This window comes from Hyposmocoma kahamanoa, unplaced genomic scaffold, assembly GCF_003589595.1.
Source record: "Hyposmocoma kahamanoa isolate Upper Pololo Valley unplaced genomic scaffold, ASM358959v1 64, whole genome shotgun sequence".
Taxonomy (NCBI): Eukaryota; Metazoa; Arthropoda; class Insecta; order Lepidoptera; family Cosmopterigidae; genus Hyposmocoma; species Hyposmocoma kahamanoa.
In genome coordinates this window covers 9,920,771-9,928,270 of record NW_020653852.1, presented here as the reverse complement: position 1 = coordinate 9,928,270, position 7,500 = coordinate 9,920,771, and the positions used below count along the sequence as shown (strand labels likewise).

At 33.7% G+C, this 7,500-nt stretch overlaps 1 non-coding gene across 1 annotated transcript; it reads right to left on the bottom strand.

The window, feature by feature from the left end:
* Positions 1-572: 572 nt before the first annotated feature.
* On the bottom strand, positions 573-732 carry LOC113231166. The gene has a single exon (XR_003310541.1). It is a non-coding gene; the product is annotated as a U1 spliceosomal RNA (small nuclear RNA).
* Between the last annotated feature and the right edge of the window lie 6,768 nt (positions 733-7,500).

Genomic DNA, 7,500 nt, shown 5'->3' with positions numbered 1-7,500 from the left:
ACCCTATAAGGTATGGGATGACTTTTCAAGGAGTATTTCAAATTAACAACAATGGAATACATCCAAGAAAAATACAAAGCTTTTCAAGTCTCTAAAATTACGTTTAAATGTAATTAAAAACAATTTGCCGCGCAAACAACATTCTGTTATTAAATCAGAATGTGTGACGTCATTTGTAGGTAAACAAACTAGACTATAATATATGCACTTGACGTCATTAGAATTTTACGTATGGATTAACAACTCCCCTTCCAAAAAATTTACAGAAACGGAGAAAAAGTACTAGGTAACACACAAACAGTGAATACGGTGAGGTTCCTTAACTCACTTACCTTATGACGTAACGTGAACACCAAGTTTGCATGACAGACTAAAAATATATCAATTTTTAGACTTTATTTATTGATTTCAAAATACAAATACTATAAAATATCGTGTTTATTATACAAACATTCTTTAAAAATAGATGTAAGATTTTTTCCGATTATTATGTTATATTACACTCAAGAGAGTTAATATTTACATAATGTACCTAATTAGTCATTACACTTTCAGTTCAGATTGTTTTGTAAAGGGGACAGCGCGCCGCTGCGCTGTCCCCACTACCAAAAATTATGCACCCGATTTACCCACACTAGTGGTAAACGCAGAGGTCAGCTCAACCGCAGTGCAATGGAAAAGCCTCGCCCTGGGGGAACCGCCTTCTCGATGTCCCCTGTGCCAGGTAAGTTTGCGTTACGTAACTGTATGGCGTAGGTCATTCGACGAAGGAAAATCGTAATATCGCGGTTCAGAAATAGCTACAAATTGTTTAACGCCATCTATGGGTAACTTTTAGTACAAATGTCGCTCTATTCAGAGATGAACGTTAGAGTGTGAGGGATAATTTCATGAATGATTTTACTATTGTAGTGTTTAATGGTACTATTTCATCGATTAGTTTATTTCGGATAATAATTAGGGTGTACAGATACTTTACAAAAGAAATAACAATACATTTTATAACAAAACAAATCGCTGTTTACTATGTAAATTAAGTAAAATGTTGTCAACAATTGACCCGTAATTCAAAATTTAAATTACCTCTTTAGATTAGAGCATTCATCTGTTGAATAGAGTAATAAGTTACGGCTCACTTAACAATTCTATTAAAATCTCAAAAACCCTTTTACCTACCGCTACGTGCTTATTGAATTACTATACATTTTTCTTCATTTTATTGTTTTGCAGCGCAAAATTCAAGAACTTTGTTATACTTATTTTCAACTATGTGAGTAATGTTTAAGGCTCTTTTTTCAATGGGAAATTATGACGAATTATTTTACTTTGGGTACTGTATGTTAATTACATCTGTAACCATTCCCGTATTGTATAATTAATTCCTTATTGTTACATTTCAGTGTATATAATTGATGGTGCATTCGATTGTTCTTATTATGTATGTGATTTATGTGCTATATGTATAATGAGACCACTTTTTGAACTACTAAATATATAAAGAAACCATAATATAGCCTACCAATTTTATTAAGTTTGTATTTAATTTAATGTTTTCAAATTTTTATTTTTAATTTTTCAATAATAATTAGATTTGTTTTGTTTTCATTTATATTTTTACTTCAATTACAATTTTATGCTATTTATAATTTTCATTGTCAGATCAATTATTTCAATTAATGTACTTATTTGATTTAAATTTTTAATTTTGTAAATTGGTCACATCGATTTCTTTGATCTGAAATAAATTATTTGATTTAATTAGTCCAAAGGAAGACTGAATTTCAGGTGACTCTAATTAGTGATGATCTTTGCAGGAGCCCTATATCCAGCAATAAAAGTGTTTAAGTCGAAATGTTGATGACAATGATCGTCGTCGACCTACCTTAGTTTTTTCAGTTATTTAGGGTCCTTTCATATTTCCCACATGCAGGCTATGCAGAGCGAGATAGATTCATTAAAGGACAACGATGTCTGGACGCTATGTAAATTACCACCAAATTTTTTACCACCTTTAGTCCGTTTTAGCAAGAATGTCTACAATCAGAGCTTTGCTTAGTGTAAGTGCCAGGGAGAACCTGTACTTAACACAATTTGATGTGTCAACAGCTTTCCCCAATGGAAAATTAGATGAGGAAATATACATGAAACAGCGAGAAGGTTTCAACGATGGGTCGTCGAAAGTATAGAAATTAAAGAAAAGTCTTTATGGACTAAAGCAGGCAGCCACGTTGCTGGAATTCGTGCTTTGAAGAGAATTTACTTGATATGTACTTTCAACAGAGTGATTCTGACAGCTGTCTTTTCATTAAGAAGGTAATGAACAAAAAATTGCTCATAACATTGTATGTAGAAGACGGGCTAGTAGCTACAACAGGTAAAGAGTTAGTCGACGATTTCCTAAATAATATTAAGAAGAGGCTGAAAATAACCACGGAACCTGCGTCCTTAGGTTTGGAAATCGATAGATCAAAAGATAATGACATCTTTATAAGTTTATACTAAAAAATCTTGGAACGGTTTGGTATGTTGAACTGCAATACCGTTTCAACACCGATACAAAAGGATTCTTCTGCTGAATCAAGAGAAGTAGAAGAATGGAAAAAAGAAATTTGTCTTTACTGAGAAGCTGTAGTTGCTCTTGCGTACCTAATGGTAACTACACACGTGGGCATAGTATCAAGGAAGTAGGAAAACCCCACAAAAGACGATTGGCAAACCGTGAAGAGAATATTTAGATATCTGCAAGGAACAATGATCTTTGGCATAAAATTGTGACGGTGTAACCTCCTTACACCGACATCTCACCTTTTTGTATCGCCTCTTTCCGCTTGTATCCTATCATTTTTTTTATTTTACGTGTATTTAAATTTTAAATTTGAATTGTTCCGTCTTCCTTCACTTTCTCATTTTGTTTTCGTACCACGGTCACTCCCTGCTCGACCGTTACAACAGTCGGAGCTGTTTCAAATTCCATCGCGTATAATCGCTAATTTTGGTTCTTTACTACGTTTATAATCATTAAATAAGCTAAATCATGTGTCACGAACTGTGCGCATAGTAAAAGATAAAGAAGAACGCGTGTAAAAGTACGCCTGAAGGGAATATCGACCAAGTAAGGATGATATCCCGCTGTACGCTGTACGATGATAAAAGGGCGCGGGCAGGAGCAGCTCCATGAGCTCATGGAACTCATGAGCACAGTCACCGAAATATATCTGTAGAAAACAGACAGACTTTTCGTCAGTGGGCTAAGCTACGAAGTTTAGATTTAAGCTCATCATCTCCAATAAATCTTATGAAATAAAAACATGTATTAGTCACAATATTATGATACATAGCACACTGCCCATGTTATTCAAAATTAATTTTCAAACAAATTTCACATAACTTTTTGGAAAAGAAACTTCTTGAGATATTATTTAATACCTTCCCAGTAACTTGACTCCCATCACCGTGTACATTCGATGACTTGCCAGAACAATATGCTATCTCAAAATCAATTAATTCATTAGGAAAAAATTCATAAAAAAATGTCTAAGTGCATCGCCGACGAATTGTACACCAGTCCAAGTTGTTCCTTGTTTATTTTAAACAATAAAAAGGTCGGTGTTCTTTTTTCGCAATTAAATTTGAATGCACATACATATTCTGAATGCACCTGTATTATAAGATAGATATTAACTATTTTGGTTTGAGTCACTATTCTTGAAAATTATATACGACTTTTTAAATTAGAATATAAAATACCACCTGACTTCCTTTGTATAACGATGTTATCTAGTATAAGCCCTTCTTACTCATAATACCATTAAAACGTTGTTGACAAGAATTATCGTTAATAAGCAAGGGATTAAAGACACTTCGAATATAAAAATCGTTGTTGTGGTCTTTGTAATCATATTAAACCGCATTCATTAAGTTGAATAAGTAATATTTAATTGACATTTTACTAGTAGATTTGTTTTGATGCCAGCATTGATTCTTATTTGTATCATAATAAGTATTACATTTCGGTACGTACAGACTAGTTTTTTAGTTCAATTGTAACAGTTCTATTGACTGCGCCTTTGTACTTGTTAAGATAGAACGATACGTCATATATTTGATTATTTGAAATACTGTTTTCATTTCTTACATGGTCAGGTGGGATATGTATGTATGTTCTATGGGTATGACGAGCATACCCATAGAACATATCCCACCTGGTTTGTGCCCATAAACTGGAGAAATAAAATACACGTAAGCTTACAGCTTAATATAAAGAAGTAGACACTAATCCAAAACGTAAAATCCTGCAATTGTGACATACCTATTATAACGTCATAAACGGAAAAATTAAAAAGCTATCGCAACATTTACTTTGGTATTACAGAGTACCAACCATAGATTTCGTACTCGGTATATATACCGAGTACGAAATCTATGGTTACTAAATGTATGGTTAGTATACTAAATGTATGGTGTAAACTCGCAAACATCCGACTACAAATCTCTTTTAAAGAGACGGTTACGATTTTTGTTGCTTCTATTGATAGTATTTTATGCATTTTTTGTTTGTTTTTTTTTGTAATTCCCATTTTTGCTTCACACGGTTGCCATTTTCATGTTAAGCTAGTGCGTTGTACACTTTTATCAGGCACTATTTACGCGATAACAGTGAAATAAAATTGGGTATTTCACACATAATATATTTATTATGTATGAATTACCTTATTATATAGTATATTTACTACATAACAAGTAATACCGGTTTTATAGATAGCAGACGCGATATAATGTAAAATTATATCAATGTAAATTGAAACTTAACAGGTACTTTACAGTGTGAGGTATGAGTATACACTAAATAACATTTAATTATGATCAAAAATATTTGACAATTTAATGAATCATAATGATTCTGTCATAGCGCTACCTACAAGGGATTAATCGAGCGAGTTATAGTACGATGCGACGTCGGTTCGAGAATCGAGTCACTGAATCTCGAAAAGAATCCTACGCTGTCTGAATCGATATTTCGATCGTATACGTCAAATACTGATATAGAGTCGTTATTACACCCTTCTCAATTATTGCGTTTATTATTCCGTGTTAGACGTTGTTGCGTTATCATACTAAAGTATAATCACTTCCACCTGGACGGGTACGTCGGAAGTAAGTACCTGTAAGACATTTTTTCTTCGTACATTTTTCAAGCCATAGACAAAAATTAATTTATTTTAATCATTTTTAATGATAGAAATTCCGAGTAATGAGGTTAGGGTAAATTAAAAATAACTTTAGTATTATAGTATTACTTATGAGCATATCAGATTTATATTTTGCAAATTACTTATACGCAACGTTATAACATTGTTTGTAGTGAATATTATAACGTTTTACTATAGTTATTTATTTCTCTGAAATTACTCCACCAGTTTGTTATAATTATTAATACAAAGATCGAACACAAAGAAAAATTTCTTCGTTCTGATCGAACCTGTGTCTATATGCCAATCTGGGGCAATTCCAATTAAAAATAGAAAATTTGATCGAGTACCGCGCCCTGAGACGTCGCGCCTAAGAGATTGAAGACGGTTACCCTTTATAAAGCTATTCTTCGACGAAATTATCTTGGTCCTCTGATTACCTCCAATTTCTTCTTTCTTCCAACAAGGCAAACTGAAAGCTTTGCATGGAATTTCATCCCACCCAGGATCCAGGATTTTCACCGCAATAGGTAAAAAGGTGAGTGAAATTACAAGTACATGGGACTTGTCCTCATAAGTGTCATGGTGCCCCTCAGATCTTTGTGATTTAAAGCTCTGAGTGGTACTGCAAATGTTATGAACTGGCGCATAGCGTGTCCCTTACCACCAGGTGCACGACTTGTTCGTCCCATCCCGTTAGTATTGTAAAAAAGCTGTATCGCTAACTAACATTGACGTTTCTTTATTCTCAACTTTTCTTGAACGGACATGAGAGGAAGCCACAATGTCAATGTCTACCTAGTTTACAGGAATCGAATTAACAGCTCTATGCAATACAAATCGATTGGATTTGATTAGCCTATCGCTGTCAAGCGATTAATGTTATACACGCCGTAAAATTAAATTTATTTACATACAGATAGGATAGCTGAGTGATTCCGGCCGATGGAACATACTCGTAAACCGAAAGGCTCTAACTACCTACATTCCTTTCGAAAGCGTCCGATAATTTAATTATATCACATAAGATAATAACTAGTCAGGCTTTAGGCTGTAGATTAAAAGGAAATAAAAAAATCGATCAAATATTTATAAAAAGTTTTACGATCCAATTTCGTTACTAGGCGTCTGCGTATCGAGGACTTTCTCCACTTTTAATCGCTTAAATTAATTATAAACTCAAATAATAATCTATAATTTTCAATAATATTACGTAATTAAAAGCTTGCACTGTTAAAAGGTGACCAACAGTTATTCTTTTTGTTCTTTTCCGTACATACTTAGATCATAAAAACCATTTTCAGCATCGTCGTACTTTAAAATATATCATTAATGTCATGTAACAAGTAAGAAACCTAGACAGGAAGAGAACTCGACACCGCAAAGCTGATGGTTACAATATTAACTCGAGGACAGCTTCGCGAACCCGTCTGCAGTATGCTTATAGATACAGTAGAGAATGTTACTGCATATTAGGCCTCTGCCAGAACACATTACGCTTCCACATTTATATGACGAACAGTTACAGAGTGGAAGTCCCTACCTGCAGACTTATTTCCTAAACGCTATAACTTAGATCTTTTCAAATCGAGAGTGAATGGGCATTATTTAGTCGATCTCTTTGTCACTTTCTGTCTAGTGTGCACTTATATTTTCCAAAAAATAATCATCATCTTTGAGACCTATTTTAAATTACACGCGCCCTGCACCTGCCATTAAGAGTTGGACCCAATTAGCCTACACGTTCCAGCAAGTCGTCCACGCTTGTTTTACGTGGCGTGCTGACGAAGCTCTTAATTAACTTTAGTCAATCTATTTTCCGAATTCGTACAGCAGGAAATATGAACAACAACGCATCGCCGTTTACACTTAAGATTTAATTTCAACTGTATGCCACTTATGATAAAACAGTGCAAAGTCCAAAGTGGAAAACACAGCGGCCTGCTGTTGCAATCAATAAGCGTTGTACCCAAGTTGGACGAGGGTAATGGAAGGTAATCAAATAAAGTCAACAATTGTTTGTCTAGAGTCTTTTTCGCCAGCTTTAATCATATTTTCTATATTTCTCTTTGTATTGTGACTACTTACCAGTTGAAATATGGCTACGCTGAACATTTTCGTTAAAATATTAAATTATTGTTTTTCAAATATTAATGTCCTACACCAGATTTATTAGATATTGACTTACTCTTCTTTACGTTAATACCTTGCCTAGATTGAGTTACATACGCACTTGAAAAATGTCGAGATTTTCATATAATAAATTTTAAAATGCGTCAACGTCACTTTATAACAAAAATGTAATATATAT